Source organism: Oncorhynchus masou, chromosome 17, assembly GCF_036934945.1.
Source record: "Oncorhynchus masou masou isolate Uvic2021 chromosome 17, UVic_Omas_1.1, whole genome shotgun sequence".
Taxonomy (NCBI): domain Eukaryota; kingdom Metazoa; phylum Chordata; class Actinopteri; order Salmoniformes; family Salmonidae; genus Oncorhynchus; species Oncorhynchus masou.
In genome coordinates, this window is record NC_088228.1 from 4,808,653 (window position 1) to 4,830,766 (window position 22,114).

Here is a 22,114-nt window from a genome sequence, read left to right on the forward strand (position 1 = left end):
CAAAATTGGGTTTATTTATTTATTTACTAAATACCTAACTAATCACACAGAATTACTTTTATTGTACACATAATTAATCATACCTTGATTACAAATGACGTCATAAAGGAAAACGTCCCTAGAGGATGGAGCAGATATGACAGCTTGTTACACAAAAGAAAAGGGGCTGGGTTTGAGTGAAAGAGCGGGAAGACTGAGGGACACAGGGAGAAGCTGTGCTATCGTAAATACAGTATCTTATGCATTCTAAATTAATGCCCATTTGGAAAGGGAAAATGCAATAAATATTTAGTCTGAGCTGCGCTTCAGTAGGTTGGTGGTAGATGGAAGGCCGTGTTGCCCAACCGAGTCCTTTGTCCTTTGAAGAATGTGGTAAATTGAATACGTTGTAGTAACGTTGTTGTGTGGTAGACGGGATACTCTGACTGTTCTTTCCTAGCCCACGTTTGCAGCTGCTGTTGCTAACTCAACAGCTAGGAGGTATCACTTCTGTAGTGAATAAGAGTTCAAAGTTCATACCATTTGCAACCAAAGCTCACGCTGAGGTTGGCTTCGTTCTGTAGTTGACATGTTAGTCATTTTAACGCAGAGGCTGCAGACCTCACGTACGTGGAACCGGAGGTTATATTGTCGTCAAGGCTTTATATAGTGGAGGGAGAAGGGTGTGTTTTCATAGTTTTATAACCCATGTCTCTTCACAGGGGCCACTGACTGAGCAGAGCCCTAACCTTATGAAAACCCAAATCTCTCATTTGGAAGCTAAAATTACATTTCATCTCTTCACCAATAATTTTGTATTCAAACATTTAAATTGAACAACAATTCCATGTGAATCCGATAACTACAATGTGCAGACTTTCCACTGTTGAGTTTGTCATCCTATCATTGATGAGAATGTCTCAGATGACAACCAAACTGACATCATATTTATTAAGTACCACCGCATATGTTCAATTGGTCGGATTACCAGAATATAGTTCATTTCCCCCACCTTCTGATGTTCCCAGAATCTCTGTTAACCAAGGAGTTTTCAATAGTCACATCAGTAGTGTAGAGAGAGGAAAAGGGGGGAGAGGGGGAGAGGTATTTATGACTGTCATAAACCTACCCCCCAGGCCAACGTCATGAAACAAAAGAGGCAAAACGCCAAGGGGGGTGAATACTTTTGCAAGGCGCTGTATCATATCGTCAGTCAGTCCTAAACAGTGGGTGAGACACTCAGACATGAACTCACCTACTGTCTGGTGCCAATATCCCTAGACCCACAACAGATTACTATAGAACTAGGCTTCTACTCATTTCTCTTCTTACCAAGCCGTAGGGCTTGTCCCAAATGGAACACTATTCTCTCTATATACAGTGCCTTGCGAAAGTATTCGGCCCCCTTGAACTTTGCGACCTTTTGCCACATTTCAGGCTTCAAACATAAAGATATAAAACTGTATTTTTTTGTGAAGAATCAACAACAAGTGGGACACAATCATGAAGTGGAACGACATTTATTGGATATTTCAAACTTTTTTAACAAATCAAAAACTGAAAAATTGGGCGTGCAAAATTATTCAGCCCCTGAGGGTCAAAATGGAACAGGTCATAGTTTTGATTTAACTTACAGATTCTACATGGCTGTTATGTAACCTAGAATCTATTGTGGTAAAATTACAAACTGACAAAATTCCAAGCTAACACCTTTTTCAAATCAAATCAAATTTTTATTTGTCACATACACATGGTTAGCAGATGTTAATGCGAGTGTAGCGAAATGCTTGTGCTTCTAGTTACGACAATGCAGTAATAACCAACAAGTAATCTAACTAACAATTCCTAATCTACTGTCTTATACACAGTGTAAGGGGATAAAGAATATGTACATAAGGATATATGAATGAGTGATGGTACAGAGCAGCATAGGCAAGATACAGTAGATGGTATCGAGTACAGTATATACATGTGAGATGAGTATGTAAACAAAGTGGCATAGTTAAAGTGGCTAGTGATACATGTATTACATAAGGATGCAGTCGATGATATAGAGTACAGTATATACGTATGCATATGAGATGAATAATGTAGGGTAAGTAACATTATATAAGGTAGCTAATCTAGTCAAAAATTCAAAAATTCAAACTATAATTCACTCCAAAGCCGCTTTTCACTTCATGTCTGGAACTTGTAAACACGACCTTCTTACGGGGAGAAATGCACGTGAAAGACCTCCAACTTGGAAACTCGGGTATGATCTCTGGACCCCGATCTTTCCCACATGCTGAACTCTGACGTCATGTACCACTGAAAATAGCAAAAAACATGGCCGCGATTTCAACTGTCAATAGTGAGAATGGTTCTTGTGCTCCTCACCGAGCACATGTACGCATGGAAAAGTCGTTTCTCTGAAGTAAACAAGCCGTTCCTCTGAGCCCCCCTCTGGACACGTGAACACGGCACTAGACCTAACAGGCTGATGGTGATCACACATCCTATAGGCTCGTCAGTGGGGAACAATGGCTTCTTCTATGGCCTTGAATGACGCAGCTGCCAGTGTTAATGGTGGGATCATTATTGTTTCAGATCTCTTTCCTATGTTTTAATTGATGTCAATACTCTACTCTGTTTCTCTTTCTCATCCCCCCCCAGAAAGCCAGGACGGCTTTGACAACTACGTAATTAAGTTATCGACTCTATTCTGTTAAAAGATTTCACTTGACACATTGACTCTTTTTTTTTCCTCCCTCTTCCAGAGTCCCATGATGCTCTCCCTCAGCGGGTCCAGGAGAGGTTGGGGGAGCTGCTGCGAGTTCTCAAGTCTGTCGTGGGCAAACACCACACCCTCAACTCTGTAGACATCCTCAGGGCCGCTGGCACCGTCATCGCTAAGGTCAAAGGTTAGTATCCTCATATTTTCATTTAATTATATATATAGATTGATAGATAGATACTGGGCAGGAGTGGGTTAGGTAGATATAGATAGATATAGATAGATATAGATAGATAGATAGATAGATATAGATAGATATAGATAGATAGATACTGGACAGGAAAGGTAGGAGAAAGTTCAAGTCAAAGGGCACTGGGTCGGATTTACATTTGTTATATTTTTATATATCACAGGAGGTTGGTTCTACCTTAATTTGGGAGGACACGCTCGTGGTTATGGCTGGATATATAGTATAGTATATTGTAATACAGTGGAATGGTATCAAACACAATCTTTCCAGGTGTTTGATGCCTTTCCATTCACTCTGTTCCTGCCATTGTTATGAGCCGTCCTCCTCTGAGCAGCCTCCCCTGGTGTACATGCTGTGGTCTGCGGCTCTAACCGTCAGACCACACTGGCCACCTCATCCACACGTCCGATTAGTTCTTGAAAGATATAACTTGTTTTTCTCCAACTCTGCACTGTTGAACGTTCAGGAAAGAAGATCTTTAGGTCTACATATCATGTTTATTCCCTATAGACTCTGGTCTAAAGTAGTGCACTACTACCCTATAGACTCTGGTCTAAAGTAGTGCACTACTACCCTATAGACTCTGGTCTAAAGTAGTGCACTACTGCCCTATAGGAATGGTCTAAAGTAGTGCACTACTACCCTATAGACTCTGGTCTAAAGTAGAGCACTACTACCCTATAGACCCTGGTCTAAAGTAGAGCACTACTACCCTATAGACCCTGGTCTAAAGTAGTGCACTACTGCCCTATAGAATGGTCTAAAGTAGTGCACTACTACCCTATAGACCTGGTCTAAAGTAGAGCACTACTGCCCTATAGGAATGGTCTAAAGTAGACTACTACTATAGGTCTAAAGTAGAGCACTACTACCCTATAGACCCTGGTCTAAAGTAGTGCACTACTACCCTATAGGTCCTGGTCTAAAGTAGTGCACTACTACCCTATAGACCCTGGTCTAAAGTAGTGCACTACTACCCTATAGACTCTGGTCTAAAGTAGAGCACTACTACCCTATAGACCCTGGTCTAAAGTAGAGCACTACTACCCTATAGACCCTGGTCTAAAGTAGAGCACTACTACCCTATAGACCCTGGTCTAAAGTAGTGCACTACTACCCTATAGGTCCTGGTCTAAAGTAGTGCACTACTGCCCTATAGACCCTGGTCTAAAGTAGTACTGCCCTATAGCACTACTGCCCTATAGACCCTGGTCTAAAGTAGAGCACTACTACCCTATAGACCCTGGTCTAAAGTAGTGCACTACTACCCTATAGACCCTGGTCTAAAGTAGTGCACTACTACCCTATAGACCCTGGTCTAAAGTAGATACTGCCCTATAGACCCTGGTCTAAAGTAGTGCACTACTACCCTATAGACCCTGGTCTAAAGTAGAGCACTACTACCCTATAGACCCTGGTCTAAAGTAGTGCACTACTACCCTATAGACCCTGGTCTAAAGTAGTGCACTACTGCCCTATAGACCCTGGTCTAAAGTAGTGCACTACTGCCCTATAGACCCTGGTCTAAAGTAGAGCACTACTACCCTATAGACCCTGGTCTAAAGTAGTGCACTACTACCCTATAGACCCTGGTCTAAAGTAGTGCACTACTACCCTATAAACCCTGGTCTAAAGTAGTGCACTACTACCCTATAGACCCTGGTCTAAAGTAGAGCACTACTACCCTATAGACCCTGGTCTAAAGTAGTGCACTACTACCCTATAGACCCTGGTCTAAAGTAGTGCACTACTGCCCTATAGACCCTGGTCTAAAGTAGTGCACTACTGCCCTATAGACCCTGGTCTAAAGTAGTGCACTACTACCCTATAGACCTGGTCTAAAGTAGTGCACTACTGCCCTATAGACCCTGGTCTAAAGTAGTGCACTACTACCCTATAGACCCTGCTCAAAAGTGTGCACTACTAAAGTAGTGCACTACTACCCTATAGCCCTATAGACCCCCTATAGACCCTGGTCTAAAGTAGTGCACTACTGCCCTATAGACCTATAGACCCTGGTCTAAAGTAGTGCACTACTACCCTATAGACCCTGGTCTAAAGTAGTGCACTACTACCCTATAGACCCTGGTCTAAAGTAGTGCACTACTGCCCTATAGACCCTGGTCTAAAGTAGTGCAGTCTAAATAGACCCTGGTCTAAAGTAGTGCACTACTACCCTATAGACCCTGGTCTAAAGTAGTGCACTACTATAGACCCTATAGACTACCTGGTCTAAAGTAGTGCACTACTACCCTATAGGTCCCTGGTCTAAAGTAGTGCACTACTACCCTATAGACCCTGGTCTAAAGTAGTGCACTACTGCCCTATAGACTACCTGACCCTGGTCTAAAGTAGTGCACTACTGCCCTATAGGTCCTGGTCTAAAGTAGTGCACTACTGCCCTATAGACCCTGGTCTAAAGTAGTGCACTACTGCCCTATAGACCCTGGTCTAAAGTAGTGCACTACTACCCTATAGGTCCTGGTCTAAAGTAGTGCACTACTGCCCTATAGACCCAGGTCTAAAGTAGTGCACTGCCCTATAGACCCTGCTCAAAAAAGTGTGCACTACTGCCCTAGACCCAGGTCTAAAATAGTGCACTACTGCCCTATAGACCCTGGTCTAAAGTACTACTGCCCTATAGACACTACACTACTACCCTATAGACCCTGGTCTAAAGTAGTGCACTACTGACCCTGGTCTAAAGTAGACTACTGCCCTATAGACCCTGCTCAAAGTGTGCACTACTGCCCTATAGACCCAGGTCTAAAGTAGTGCACTACTGCCCTATAGACCCTGGTCTAAAGTAGTGCACTACTGCCCTATAGACCCTGGTCTAAAGTAGTGCACTAATACCCTATAGACCCTGGTCTAAAGTAGTGCACTACTACCCTATAGACCCTGGTCTAAAGTAGTGCACCACTGCCCTATAGACCCTGGTCTAAAGTAGTGCACTACTGCCCTATAGACCCTGCTCAAAAGTGTGCAAAAGACCCAGGTCTAAAATAGTGCACTACTGCCCTATAGACCCAGGTCTAAAGTAGTGCACTACTAAAGTAGTGCCCTATAGACCCTGGTCTAAAGTAGTGCACTACTGCCCTATAGACCCAGGTCTAAAGTAGTGCACTACTGCCCTATAGACCCTGGTCTAAAGTAGTGCACTACTGCCCTATAGACCCTGGTCTAAAGTAGTGCACTACTGCCCTATAGACCCTGGTCTAAACTACTGTAGACCCTGGTCACTAGTGCACTAATACCCTATAGACCCTGGTCTAAAGTAGTGCACTACTACCCTATAGACCCTGGTCTAAAGTAGTGCACTACTACCCTATAGACCCTGGTCTAAAGTAGTGCACTATTTAGGGAATAGGGTGCCATTTGGTATGCAGCCTACAAACGTCTGGAACATTCTTGTGCTGAAGCCAAGAGAAGAATCTCTCCCTCGGTGGAATGATCACATCTTGGTTTGTAGAAAGTAGAAACTAAGAATTCCTTTCGTCAGCGTGGCACTGTGTAGACAATAATCATTTATTCTCATTTATTCTCACATTTCAGAAACAGTTAAAAGTCCTAGGTGCCAACTTCCAACTCTTAACAGATGTGTCCCAGCGCAGTCCAGAGTCAAAAGGATCTTTCTTGATCAATCAACAGTATGGTTGAAGGAAACTGGGATATTTTTTTTAAATTCTGTTGAAAACTGTTCGGGGAGGGGGGGGGAGTCGGCTCATTGCTTGACGAGTCGGGTCCTAGTGAGGAGCAGTTTGCCAACCATTCTTTCTTTTTGAACGACTGTTTACAGACTCGAGATATAAATATATATGTATTTTTTCCAGTTGGTTTTAGTCGTTCGACCCTGGCCGCAATTAATTCTACCGCAGGATTAATACTCGAGCAACTGTCAGTTAAGCATGCACTGACAGTAGTTACTGTTGCAGGCAGCACAATAGTTACTGTTGCTGGCAGCACTGACAGTTACTGTTGCAGGCAGCACTGACAAGCACTACAATAGTTACTGTTGCTGGCAGCACTGACAATAGTTACTGTTGCAGGCAGCACTGACAATAGTTACTGTTGCAGGCAGCACTGACAATAGTTACTGTTGCAGGCAGCACTGACAGTAGTTACTGTTGCAGGCAGCACTGACAATAGTTACTGTTGCAGGCAGCACTGACAATAGTTACTGTTGCAGGCAGCACTGACAATAGTTACTGTTGCAGGCAGCACTGACAGTAGTTACTGTTGCAGGCTGCATTGAGAAGATTTGAGATTTTTTTGTTGTTGTCTCATTTGTTTCTGCTTATAATATCTGACATTTTTTGGTAGTCAACTTGTCTATAATTAGATACATGCAACTTTATTTTTTGTCATATGTTGCCCTAGAAGACTAAATAAAGCCTGGTTCACCAGGACGTCATAACTAAGAGAATTAATGTGTAACTTTACCCATGTCAACTAAATTATTCTCGGTCATATCTGCAAAGATGTTTAGGGACCGGGGAGAAACATTTTGAAAATATTTGAAAAGATCAAGACATCTCTCGACCAGTTGTAAAGGAAATGGAAATATGTTTAGGGACCGGGGAGAAACATTTTGAAAAGATCAAGACATCAGTCCGACTGGTTGTAAGGTTGTCGCTCCTCCTTTATGTTATATCAGTTTATGTTATATTAGTCTATGTGAGAGGTTGTAGACCTACAGCTGATGTTATATTAGTCTATGTGTGAGGTTGTAGTCCTTCAGTTTGTTATATTAGTCTATGTGAGAGGTTGTAGACCTACAGTTGATGTTATATTAGTCTATGTGAGAGGTTGTAGTCCTTCAGTTTATATTATATTAATATATGTGAGGTTATAGACCTTCAGTTGATGTTATATTAGTCTATGTGTGAGGTTGTCGTCCTTCAGTTTGTTATATTAGTCTATGTGAGAGGTTGTAGACCTTCAGTTTATGTTATATTAGTCTATGTGTGAGGTTGTATACCTTCAGTTTGTTATATTATTCTATGTGAGGGGTTGTAGTCCTACAGTTGATGTTATATTAGTCTGTGTGAGGTTGTAGACCTTCAGTTTGTTACATTAGTCTATGTGTGAGGTTGTAGACCTTCAGTTTGTTATATTAGTCTATGTGTGAGGTTGTAGACCTTCAGTTTGTTATATTAGTCTATGTGAGAGGTTATAGACCTTCAGTTTGTTACATTAGTCTATGTGTGAGGTTGTAGACCTTCAGTTTGTTATATTAGTCTATGTGTGAGGTTGTAGACCTTCAGTTTGTTACATTAGTCTATGTGTGAGGTTGTAGACCTTCAGTTTGTTATATTAGTCTGTGTGAGGTTGTAGACCTTCAGTATGTTATATTAGTCTATGTGTGAGGTTATAGACCTACAGTTTGTTATATTAGTCTATGTGTGAGGTTATAGACCTACAGTTTGTTACATTAGTCTATGTGTGAGGTTATAGACCTACAGTTTGTTATATTAGTCTTTGTGTGAGGTTGTAGACCTTCAGTTTATGTTATATTAGTCTATGTGAGAGGTTGTAGTCCTACAGTTGATGTTATATTAGTCTGTGAGAGGTTGTAGACCTTCAGTTTGTTATATTAGTCTATGTGAGAGGTTATAGACCTACAGTTTGTTACATTAGTCTATGTGTGAGGTTGTAGACCTTCAGTTTGTTATATTAGTCTATGTGTGAGGTTGTAGACCTTCAGTTTGTTACATTAGTCTATGTGTGAGGTTATAGACCTACAGTTTATATTATATTAGTCTGTGTGAGGTTATAGACCTTCAGTTTGTTATATTAGTCTATGTGTGAGGTTGTAGACCTTCAGTTTGTTATATTAGTCTGTGTGAGGTTGTAGACCTTCAGTTTGTTATATTAGTCTATGTGTGAGGTTATAGACCTTCAGTTTGTTATATTAGTCTATGTGTGAGGTTATAGACCTTCAGTTTGTTATATTAGTCTGTGTGAGGTTATAGACCTACAGTTTGTTACATTAGTCTATGTGTGAGGTTGTAGACCTTCAGTTTGTTATATTAGTCTGTGTGAGGTTGTAGACCTTCAGTTTGTTATATTAGTCTATGTGAGAGGTTGTAGTCCTTCAGTTTGTTATATTAGTCTATGTGAGAGGTCGTAGTCCTTCAGTTTGTTACATTAGTCTGTGTGTGAGGTTATAGACCTTCAGTATGTTACATTAGTCTGTGTGAGGTTATAGACCTACAGTTTGTTACATTAGTCTGTGTGAGGTTATAGACCTACAGTTTGTTATATTAGTCTATGTGTGAGGTTGTAGACCTACAGTTTGTTACATTAGTCTATGTGAGAGGTTGTAGTCCTTCAGTTTGTTACATTAGTCTATGTGTGAGGTTATAGACCTTCAGTTTGTTATATTAGTCTATGTGTGAGGTTGTAGACCTACAGTTTGTTATATTAGTCTATGTGTGAGGTTGTATACCTTCAGTTTGTTATATTAGTCTGTGTGTGAGGTTGTAGACCTACAGTTTGTTATATTAGTCTATGTGTGAGGTTATAGACCTTCAGTCAGTGTCCAGATTTCAGTTTCCCATTTAACCCATCTAAACAGTGGGCTCCAGTTCCCAGTTGATGTGTCGTAGTCCTATTTGAAGACCCCGTCTTGTGACGGTCTGACTTGTACGGCGCCTCACAGTCATCACATCGTAACACAGCCGGGCACGACTCTCATCCTCTTTTACGACTTCAACAAACCCGCGCATCACACACACTATGGATGAGCATGTCATTTTTTTTCTTTTTTTTTCTCTCTATTTGAATAATATCGTTTTGTGTGGGGAAAATAATCTTGTTTTCTGTGCGAATTGGCAGAGCCGGTGCTGCTATGCGGGGAAGGGCTGGTGTGGAGGGAGGGAGTAGGTATACTCATGCTAGTTAGACAAACTACTTGCTACCATAGGTTCTCTACCATACATTTTCCATATTATAAATATCTGCTAGGCTACATACAGCATTTTCATTTGAGCCTGTTTGCTAAAGCATGAAAATAACCCTGCAGCAACAGGAAATGTGGATTATAATTGAACTCGGCACAACTGATTGGCTCAAACGCATTTAGAAGGAAAGAAATTTCACAAATGAAGTTTTAACAAGGCAGACCTGTTAATTGAAATGCATTCCAGGTGACTACCTCATGAAGCTGGTTGAGAGAATGCCAAGAGTGTACAAAGCTGTCATCAAGGCAAAGGGTGGCTACTTTGAAGAATCTCAAATCTAAAATATATTTGGATTTGTTTAACACTTTTTTTGGTTACTACATGATTCCATATGTATTATTTCCTAGTTTTAATGTCTTCACTATTATTCTTCACTATTATTATTGTAGAAATAAAGAAAACCCCTTGCAAGGTGTCCAAAGTTTTGACTGGTACTGTACTTTGTAAACTTTCATTCATATGCTGTCGGTTATAGGTTAGGTTAGGTTGTATCCATAGGTTGTAGCAACCTCATGATGGGTATAGTGAACATTCTAGTATCATGTAGTAGCCTAAACCCTGTCACTGTTACATTGAACTGGGTGAATATGAATGACAGTAACCTAAACCTATCACCGTTACATTGAACTGGGTGAATATGAATGACAGTAACCTAAACCCTATCACTGTTACATTGAACTGGGTGAATATGAATGACAGTAACCTAAACCCTATCACTGTTACATTGAACTGGGTGAATATGAATGACAGTAACCTAAACCCTATCACTGTTACATTGAACTGGGTGAATGGAATATGAATGACAGTAACCTAAACCTATCGATACTACATTATTGTCGTGCCATTAAATTCCTGGAAGCTGAAAAATGTCCCATGACCTGCTGAAATGTCACTCGTTGAGCATGTTTGGAATGTTCTGGACCGACGTGTACGACAGCGTGTCCCAGTTCCCGCCAGTATCCAGCAACTTCACACGGGCCACAATCAACAGCTTGATCAACTGTGTGCAAAGGAGATGTGTCGCGGTGCATGAGGCAAATGTTATTCACACCAGAGACTGACTGGTTTTCTGATCCACGCCCCCTACTTTTGTGACCAATTGATGCATATCTGGATTCCCAGTCACGTGAAATCACTTAGATTAGGTCCAAATTTATTTTAATTAATTTGACCGATTTCCTTATATGAACTGTAACTCAGAGAAATCTTTGACATTTTCGCGTTTTATATTTTTGTTCAGTGTAATTCAGAAAGAGCCCTTTCATTGTTAAAATGAGCATCAAATTATTTTTATTTTTTTGTCTAGCAGACACCAGCTTATCTATTGATGCGTCCCGAACATCATTTTGGCGCTTTTAAGAATGTTTCATCTCCTTCATGTTTACGATGTGAGAGGCGCTTTTTCAAATATGCTTATAATTCAGAAGGAGGCCAAGAAGCGTCCTCACCATGGAAACCATTGATCCTGTCAGGTTCTTCAGTTCATTCACTCTAGTGGAAATATCGAATGTAGCAAGAGGGGTATTTGAAATTGAATCAACTTTATTGTTCCATCACCTTTTATAAAAACAGCCTTCGATTAAAAAAAAAAAAAAAAATGTCATACAGTTCCTAATGCTGGCCACTAGGCGGTGAGTTCTGCTTGGACACCAGCAAGGAGAGCGAGGGATGAATTAGTGGAACGTTAGGAGATGAAGAGTCAAAGGGTTGGTAAGTCCCTGGTGAAGCTTTGTATGTCCTACATCATTCATGTCTCCTGTTAACCAAACATCCTTTGATTGTGTGTGTGTGTGTGTGTGTTTGTGTGTGTGTTGCGGTTGTGACACCTGGGGGCTTTGGGTGTTTGCCAGAAGTTACGGGACACACACACACACACATGTCCTAAGCAACACGTGACACTCAGCTCTTATCGACCAATTAAAATCAGAGAAGATCCTGAGGGACGGCAGGTAGCCTAGTGGTTAGAGTGTAGGTACGGCAGGTAGCCTAGTGGTTAGAGTGTAGGGACGGCAGGTAGCCTAGTGGTTAGAGTGTAGGGACGGCAGGTAGCCTAGTGGTTAGAGTGGAGGGACGGCAGGTAGCCTAGTGGTTAGAGGCAGGTAGCCTAGTGGTTAGAGTGTAGAGGCGGCAGGTAGCCTAGTTGTTAGAGCGTAGGGACGGCAGGTAGCCTAGTGGCTAGAGTGTAGGGGCGGCAGGTAGCCTAGTGGTTAGAGCGTAGGGACGGCAGGTAGCCTAGTGGTTAGAGCGTAGGGACGGCAGGTAGCCTAGTGGTTAGAGCGTAGGGACGGCAGGTAGCCTAGTGGTTAGAGCGTAGGGACGGCAGGTAGCCTAGTGGTTAGAGCGTAGGGACGGCAGGTAGCCTAGTGGTTAGAGCGTAGGGACGGCAGGTAGCCTAGTGGTTAGAGCGTAGGGACGGCAGGTAGCCTAGTGGTTAGAGCGTAGGGACGGCAGGTAGCCTAGTGGTTAGAGCGTAGGGACGGCACGTGGTTAGCAGGTAGCCTAGTGGTTAGAGCGTAGGGACGGCAGGTAGCCTAGTGGTTAGAGCGTAGGGACGGCAGGTAGCCTAGTGGTTAGAGCGGAGGGACGGCAGGTAGCCTAGTGGTTAGAGCGTAGGGACGGCAGGTAGCCTAGTGGTTAGAGGTAGGGACAGGTAGCCTAGTGGTTAGAGCGTAGGGACGGCAGGTAGCCTAGTGGTTAGAGCGTAGGGACGGCAGGTAGCCTAGTGGTTAGAGCGTAGGGACGGCAGGTAGCCTAGTGGTTAGAGCGTAGGGACGGCAGGGTAGCCTAGTGGTTAGAGCGTAGGGACGGCAGGTAGCCTAGTGGTTAGAGCGTAGGGACGGCAGGTAGCCTAGTGGTTAGAGCGTAGGGACGGCAGGTAGCCTAGTGGTTAGAGGCAGGTAGCCTAGTGGTTAGAGTGTAGGGATGGCAGGTAGCCTAGTGGTTAGAGTGTAGGGACGGCAGGTAGCCTAGTGGTTAGAGGCAGGTAGCCTAGTGGTTAGAGCGTAGGGATGGCAGGTAGCTTAGTGGTTAGAGCGTAGGGACGGCAGGTAGCCTAGTGGTTAGAGGCAGGTAGCCTAGTGGTTAGAGCGTAGGGACGGCAGGTAGCCTAGTGGTTAGAGCGTAGGGACGGCAGGTAGCCTAGTGGTTAGAGCATTGGACTAGTAACTAAAAGGTTGTAACATCAAATCCCTGAGCTTACAAGGTAAAAATATGTCGTTCTGTTCCTATGTCATCATTGAAAATAAGAATTTAACTACAGTTGTTTACAACCGTCACAATGTTCAGCCATAGTGAGAAGTTAGTTCATTAGAAACATTGTCTATACGGGAACCTTTCCTCTGTTTTATCTCTGTGCTGGATACACCTTTCTTCTCTCTTCTCTAAACTGCTTTTATAGCATCACACTGTGAGGATAGTTATGACATGAAGCTCCTCCCATTCTGTGCTTTTATAGCATCACACTGTGAGGATAGTTATGACATGAAGCTCCTCCCATTCTGTGCTTTTATAGCATCACACTGTGAGGATAGTTATGACATGAAGCTCCTCCCATTCTGTGCTTTTAGTGCATCACACTGTGAGGATAGTTATGACCTGAAGCTCCTCCCATTCTGTGCTTTTATAGCATCACACTGTGAGGATAGTTATGACATGAAGCTCCTCCCATTCTGTGCTTTTATTGCATCACACTGTGAGGATAGTTATGACATAAAGCTCCAAGAAACACTATCGATGGATCTCTCGCTCTCAAAATGCAATTTGCTTTATTGGCATGACATAACAACGTACACATTGCCAAGGCTTTGGAGATTTACAATATTAATATAATAAGAATCAAAATTGTCAATGGGACAACAGTAAAAATAACCAAGGTGTTAAAATAACCAAACGTTGAACAGTAAGCATATAGGACATGTGCAGGTTGTTTGGTCTGTCAGACACTGTCCCTCATCTTATGGCAGGCAGCAATGTAGTGCGCTGCCAACCCACAGCTCTCTGCGTCCTCCCCCAACAGGACGGGTAGCCTATCCTCATCAGAAAGATCTTTGAAACCTTGAATAAGGGTTTCAAAGTTGGGAAAATAAAACTCTTATATAAGTGTTTAATAATTTTTGAAATTTTGTCAGGAAATGTAGCTCGGTCTCAGGTGGTGCAGTGGTTGCCCAGCATTTCCTCTACAGGGAGCCAGGTTTTCCTGTGTCTACCCTTCTCAATGGCATGGCTGTGCTCACTGAGCCTGTACTTTGTCAAGGTTTTTCTAAGGTTTTGATCAGTAACCATGGTCAAATATTTAGCCACAGTGTCCTGTCGATTCATGGCCAGATAGCGCTGCATTGTGCTTTGTGTTTGTGCTTGTGTTTCCCAATATGCAATATAGTTTTGTTTTGACTGTGTTGTAATTTGGTTTATTCTGATTGATTGGATGTTCTGGTCCTGAGGCTTCAGTGTGTTAGTAGAACAGGTTAGTGAACTCAGGACCAGCTGGATGAGGGGACTGAGGCTTCAGTGTGTTAGTAGAACAGGTTAGTGAACTCAGCCCCAAGACCAGCTAGATGAGGGGACTGAGGCTTCAGTGTGTTAGTAGAACAGGTTAGTGAACTCAGCCCCAGGACCAGCTGGATGAGGGGACTGAGGCTTCAGTGTGTTAGTAGAACAGGTTTGTGAACTCAGCCCCAGGACCAGCTGGATGAGGGGACTGAGACTTCAGTGTGTTAGTAGAACAGGTTAGTGAACACAGCCCCAGGACCAGCTGGATGAGGGGACTGAGGCTTCAGTGTGTTAGTAGAACAGGTTAGTGAACTCAGCCCCACCAGCTGGATGAGGGGACTGAGGCTTCAGTGTGTTAGTAGAACAGGTTAGTGAACTCAGCCCCAGGACCAGCTGGATGAGGGGACTGAGGCTTCAGTGTGTTAGTAGAACAGGTTTGTGAACTCAGCCCCAGGACCAGCTGGATGAGGGGACTGAGGCTTCAGTGTGTTAGTAGAACAGGTTAGTGAACTCAGCCCCAGGACCAGCTGGATGAGGGGACTGAGGCTTCAGTGTGTTAGTAGAACAGGTTAGTGAACTCAGCCCCAGGACCAGCTGGATGAGGGGACTGAGGCTTCAGTGTATTAGTAGAACAGGTTAGTGAACTCAGCCCCAGGACCAGCTGGATGAGGGGACTGAGGCTTCAGTGTGTTAGTAGAACAGGTTTGTGAACTCAGCCCCAGGACCAGCTGGATGAGGGGACTGAGGCTTCAGTGTGTTAGTAGAACAGGTTTGTGAACTCAGCCCCGGGACCAGCTGGATGAGGGGACTGAGGCTTCAGTGTGTTAGTAGAACAGGTTAGTGAACTCAGCCCCGGGACCAGCTGGATGAGGGGACTGAGGCTTCAGTGTGTTAGTAGAACAGGTTAGTGAACTCAGCCCCAGGACCAGCTGGATGAGGGGACTGAGGCTTCAGTGTGTTAGTAGAACAGGTTATTGAACACAGCCCCAGGACCAGCTGGATGAGGGGACTCTTTTCTTTGCGCAGCTCTTGGCATTGCAGGGCTTGGTAATGATATGAGAGGGGGTCTCTGTATTTTAGATGTTTCCAAAACTTAATTCCTCTTTTTATTATTAGTGGATATTGGCCTAATTCTGCCCTGCATGCATTGTTTGTAGTTTTCCTTTGGAAATGTAGGAGCATCTTACAGAACTCTGCATGCAGGGTTTCAATGGGGTGTTTGTCCCATTTGGTGAAATCTTGTTTTGCAAGTGTACCCCACACCTTGCTGCCATGAAGTGTAGTTGGTTCAATGACACATTCATTTCGTAAGGTATTTTCAATTAGAATTTTATAAACGTTTTATGATGTAGAATGCCCTGCGTGCTTTCTCCCTCAGTTCATTCACTGCCTTATTAAGGTGTCCAGTTGAGCTTGTTTTTAAACCTAAGTAATTGTAGTGTGTGCAGTATTCTATATATTTTGTACCAATTGAGAACTTTGGTCTAATTATCCTGAGATCTGGATCTTCTCTGGATAATCATTATTTCAGTATTTTGGGGGTTTAATGCCAGGGCCCAGGTCTGGCAGTACTGCTCTAGCAGGTCCAGGCTCTGCTGTAGGCCATGTGCTGTGGGTGACAGCAGGCACAGGTCATCTGCGAAGAGTACCTCTGAATTGTGGAGACTAACACCAGGGTCTGAGGATTTTTCTAGAATTGTGGACAATTCTTTGATGTAAATATTGAAGAGTGCAGGGCTCAGATTGCAACCCTGACTAAGGCCCCGCCCCTGGCTAAAGAACTCTGTTCTTTTCTTGCCAATTTTAATGCTGCACGTATTGCCAGTATACATTGATTTAATTATGTCATGTTTTACCCCCTACACCACTTTCAATAACTTTGTAGAACAGTCCTGTATGCCAATTAGAATCAAATGCTTTGTGGACATCGTTATCTATCAGGGTGTGTGAGGGATACATATGATCAGTCATGCATTATTTTGATATAAATCTAATTTGTATTTTACTCAAGACATTGTGCTTATTAAGGAAGTTTATAACTCTTACCTTTATCATACTACAGAAACCTTCCCCAGGTTACTGTTCACACAAAACCCTCTGGAATTGTTAGGGTCAAATCTGTCTCTGTTCTTAAAGATTGGAGTTATGAGTCCTTGATTCCAGATATCAGGGAAATAACCTACACTCAGGATCAAATTAAACAGTTTTAATATAGCCAATATCAATTATTCTTGCACTAGTGAGTTTGAGCAGCTCATTTAAAATGCCATCAGGTCTGTATGATTTTTTTAAATTTTAAATTTGAGGACCTGTAGTTTCTTACAGAGCTCCTGGTCAGTAATTGTAGTCCAATGGATTTTGATTGTCATTTTATAGCATTTTCGAATCCATTAAATTTCTCCTGATTTTAGCGTTGTTCTGTGCTTGCATCAATTTAATGTTGTAGAGCGTCAGCATTTTTGTTTCGCTAATTCCTCTTGTTTAGATTTTCCTAGGTTTTTTCCAATTTTGCCAGTAGTTGTGTGTGTTTATAGACTCTTCAATTAGTGTCAGCTGCTTGCTGTTGCACTGTGCTTTATGGGTTCTGAGTTTATAGAGTTTTTAAAGTTTCACAGTTTAATTGTTTTCTAAAACAGTTGTCTCTGCTCTCGCTCGCTCGCTCTCTCTCTCTCTCTGCTGTCTCTCGCTCTCTCTGCTGTCTCTCTCTCTCGCTCTCTCTGCTGTCTCTCTCTCGATCCTATTCTAGCCATCTTTCTTCACTCGATAAAGAAATACACTTTTGCCGTTTTAATGGATACCCTTTATCATACACCAATGAGCCCATAAATTGTCGTCCTCAAGAAAAATACAGTCTGTCATTGTGAACACAGACAGAATGACAGCAGAACTAAAACACTAAGAGAAACTCTGCAACAGGCTCATTGTGATCACAGACAGAATGACAGAAGAACTACCACACTAAGAGAAACTCTGCAACAGGCTCATTGTGATCACAGATAGTGTTGTCATGCTCTTAAGAACGGAAAGCCACAATGCGTCCTGGCCTGGGCGTGAATGATGCAGTTCCCCTGTTTGGCGGGCTGCGATTGGTGGCAGCCAGCGGTGGTATCATTGTTGTAGGACTGCAGGATGTCCTGAGGAACACACTCCGCACTCTTGCCTCTACTGGGGCCAGTACAGCACAGCAGCTGTCTAGTGTTCACAGCAGGGAGGCGCACGGCAGGAAGGCACGCTCTACACCTCCTCGGCCTCCTGAGGTGCTGGCCTGGAACGTGGGCTGTGGAGATCCCGTCTACTCCAACCGCCGTCCTGAAGGGGACCAGAAATTTGACTTTTTGTTTCAGTTTTTGTGTGTCTTGGTTTTTGTCGGCTCTGCTGCATCATAAGGAAAAAAGAAAGTCAAGAAAGTGTAATGAAGAGAAGACTGCTCTTCTGTACTGGGAGGGCAGAGGAGAGCATAGACAATAGAGCAAGAAGTGTGCTCTCCGATTGACCGGACATACCGTTGACTAGACAGAGAGACAGCGTGGGTAAGTTTTTGTTGTTTTTGTTGCAGTGGTTGTTTTTTTAAAGCTTTTCTCTTTTCTCTGTTGTCTAAGATTTCAAGCTGCCTGAGTTGTTTCCTGTGGTGGAGAGACAGGAAGTTACTATGTGATGTCTGATTCCTCTTCTCTCTCTCTGCCTGTTTTATTGGGCTTCCTCAGCCTGGCTTCTGTCTCTCGCTGATCGGAACTGTTTCCTGTGTAAGAAAACTAACATGTGCGCCGCCATCTTCTGGAAGCGTCGTCTCTCTGTGAAGAATGTGGACAGTGTATTTTCAGACTGCTCACGGGAAAGGAAATATGGCTCAGTGGGTCTGTGACCTGTTAGTACATATGAATTGGAAACGTATATATTAACATGTATGACAATTACCCGAATAATCTGATGATTTGGTTACATTCTCTTCTCCTGTGATTTCCAATTTTTTTGGACACAAAGAAAAGCTGCAAATGGACAACACTGACTGGAAATGGACAATACTGTTCAGGTCCAGTTTTGACCATCTACAACTCAGTGAGTCTTTGTGACCTGTTAGTACATTTATTATGGATCCCCATTAGTTCCTGCAAACTCTTCCTGGGGTTTATTATGGATCCCCATTAGGATATTAAAGGCAGCAGCTGTTTATTATGGATCCCCATTAGTTCCTGCAGCAGCTACTCTTCCTGGGGTTTATTATGGATCCCCAATTCTGATGATTTGGTTAGTTCCTGCCAAGGCAGCAGCTACTCTTCCTGGGGTTTATTATGGATCCCCATCCTGCAGCTACTCTTCCTGGGGTTTATTATGGATCCCCATTCAACACTCTTCCTGATTTCCCCATTAGTTCCTGCATACTCTTCCTGGGGTTTATTATGGATCCACATTAGTTCCTGCCAAGGCAGCAACTCTTCCTGGGGTTTATTATGCTTAGTTCCTGCAAATGGATTATGGATCCCCAACACTGGGGTTTATTATGGATCCCCATTAGTTCCTGGTCCAAATCCCCATTAGTTCCTGACAACTACTCTTCCTGGGGTTTATTATGGATCCCCATTAGTTCCTGGGCAGCAGCTACTCTTCCTGGGGTTTATTATGGATCCCCATTAGTTCTACAGCTATAATGGATCCCCATTAGTATATTTCCTGGGGTTTATTATGGATCCCCATTAGTTGCCCAGCAGCTACTCTTCCTGGGGTTTATTATGGATCCCCATTAGTTCCTGCCATACTCTTCCTGGGGTTTATTATGGATCCCCATTGTAGCAGCTACTCTTCCTGGGGTTTATTATGGATCCCCATTAGTTCCTTTCTTCCTGGGGTTTATTATGGATCCCCATTAGTTCCTGCCAAGGCCCCATTAGCAGCTACTCTTCCTGGGGTTTATTATGGATCCCCATTAGTTCCTGCCAGCAGCTACTCTTCCTGGGGTTTATTATCCCCATTAGGATCCCCATTAGTTCCTGCCAAGGCAGCAGTTACTCTTCCTGGGGTTTATTATGGATCCCCATTAGTTCCTGCCAAGGCAGCAGCTACTCTTCCTGGGGTTTATTATGGATCCCCATTAGTTCCTGCCAAGGCAGCAGCTACTCTTCCTGGGGTTTATTATGGATCCCCATTAGTTCCTGCCAAGGCAGCAGCTACTCTTCCTGGGGTCCAAAACACATTAAGGCATTTACATTACATATAAAACAAAATATAAATCAGTACATCATATAACATCATTACACCACAACATATCTACAATACAACATGTATAATACTACCATACAACAATAAATCAAATTTAAAAATTTTATTTGTCACATACACATGGTTAGCAGATGTTAATGCGAGTGTAGCGAAATGCTTGTGCTTCTAGTTCCGACAATGCAGTAATAACCAACAAGTAATCTAACTAACAATTCCTAATCTACTGTCTTATACACAGTGTAAGGGGATAAAGAATATGTACATAAGGATATATGAATGAGTGATGGTACAGAGCAGCATAGGCAAGATACAGTAGATGGTATCGAGTACGGTATATACATATGAGATGAGTATGTAAACAAAGTGGCATAGTTAAAGTGGCTAGTGATACATGTATTACACAAGGATGCAGTCGATGATATAGAGGACAGTATATACGTATGCATATGAGATGAATAATGTAGGGTAAGTAACATTATATAAGGTAGCATTGTTTAAAGTGGCTAGTGATATATTTACATCATTTCCCATCAATTCCCATTATTAAAGTGGCTGGAGTTGAGTCAGTGTCAGTGTGTTGGCAGCAGCCACTCAGTGTTAGTGGTGGCTGTTAAACAGTCTGATGGCCTTGAGATAGAAGCTGTTTTTCAGTCTCTCGGTCCCAGCTTTGATGCACCTGTACTGACCTCGCCTTCTGGATGATAGCGGGGTGAACAGGCAGTGGCTCGGGTGGTAGATGTCCTTGATGATCTTTATGGCCTTCCTGTAACATCGGGTGGTGTAGGTGTCCTGGAGGGCAGGTAGTTTGCCCCCGATGATGCGTTGTGCAGACCTCACTACCCTCTGGAGAGCCTTACGGTTGAGGGCGGAGCAGTTGCCGTACCAGGCGGTGATACAGCCCGCCAGGATGCTCTCGATTGTGCATCTGTAGAAGTTTGTGAGTGCTTTTGGTGACAAGCCGAATTTCTTCAGCCTCCTGAGGTTGAAGAGGCGCTGCTGCGCCTTCTTCACGATGCTGTCTGTGTGAGTGGACCAATTCAGTTTGTCTGTGATGTGTATGCCGAGGAACTTAAAACTTGCTACTCTCTCCACTACTGTTCCATCGATGTGGATAGGGGGTGTTCCCTCTGCTGTTTCCTGAAGTCCACAATCATCTCCTTAGTTTTGTTGACGTTGAGTGTGAGGTTATTTTCCTGACACCACACTCCGAGGGCCCTCACCTCCTCCCTGTAGGCCGTCTCGTCGTTGTTGGTAATCAAGCCTACCACTGTTGTGTCGTCCGCAAACTTGATGATTGATTTGGAGGCGTGCGTGGCCACGCAGTCGTGGGTGAACAGGGAGTACAGAACGCACCCTTGTGGGGCCCCAGTGTTGAGGATCAGCGGGGAGGAGATGTTGTTACCTACCCTCACCACCTGGGGGCGGCCCGTCAGGAAGTCCAGTACCCAGTTGCACAGGGCGGGGTCGAGACCCAGGGTCTCGAGCTTAATGACGAGCTTGGAGGGTACTATGGTGTTGAATGCCGAGCTGTAGTCGATGAACAGCATTCTCACATAGGTATTCCTCTTGTCCAGATGGGTTAGGGCAGTGTGCAGTGTGGTTGAGATTGCATCGTCTGTGGACCTATTTGAGCGGTAAGCAAATTGGAGTGGGTCTAGGGTGTCAGGTAGGGTGGAGGTGATATGGTCCTTGACTAGTCTCTCAAAGCACTTCATGATGACGGAAGTGAGTGCTACGGGGCGGTAGTCGTATATACGTATGCATATGAGTACTGTGTGTGTGTGTTTCTTCACAGTCCCCGTTGTTCCATAAGGTGTATTTTATTCATCTAATTTGACTGCTTTACCTGATGTGAAATAGAGTCCCATGTCGTCTTGGCTCTATGTAGTACTGTGGAATAGAGTTCCATGTAGTCATGGCTCTATGTAGTACTGTGGAATAGAGTTCCATGTAGTCATGGCTCTATGTAGTACTGTGGAATAGAGTTCCATGTAGTCATGGCTCTATGTAGTACTGTGGAATAGAGTTCCATGTAGTCATGGCTCTATGTAGTACTGTGGAATAGAGGTCCATGTAGTCATGGCTCTATGTAGTACTGTGGAATAGAGTTCCATGTAGTCATGGCTCTATGTAGTACTGTGGAATAGAGGTCCATGTAGTCATGGTTCTATGTAGTACTGTGGAACAGAGTTCCATGTACTCCTGGCTCTGTGTAGTACTGTGTGTTTCCCATAGTCTGTTCTGGACTTGGGGACTGTGAAGAGACCTCTGGTGGCATGTTCTCTGGGGGGGGATACATGGATGTCTGAGCTGTGTGCCAGTTGTTTGAACAGACAGCTCGATGCCGTGGTTATATTTTGTGAGTTAAGGGTTCTGACTGAATGGTGTTGTCACAGTGACTGTGGAGGGTCAACAACTCTTCTCAAGTCCATGAAAACCAAAATAATAATACATCCAAATACTCATTTGCCTCACTATCTGCATCTACAGAAGCTAGGAAGT

The 22,114-nt window shown here is 43.4% G+C and overlaps 1 pseudogene; it reads left to right on the top strand.

Moving 5' to 3' along the window:
- Nucleotides 1-2,501: 2,501 nt before the first annotated feature.
- Nucleotides 2,502-22,114, top strand: part of LOC135558087 (rho GTPase-activating protein 29-like) — a 72,345-nt pseudogene continuing 52,732 nt past the window's right edge.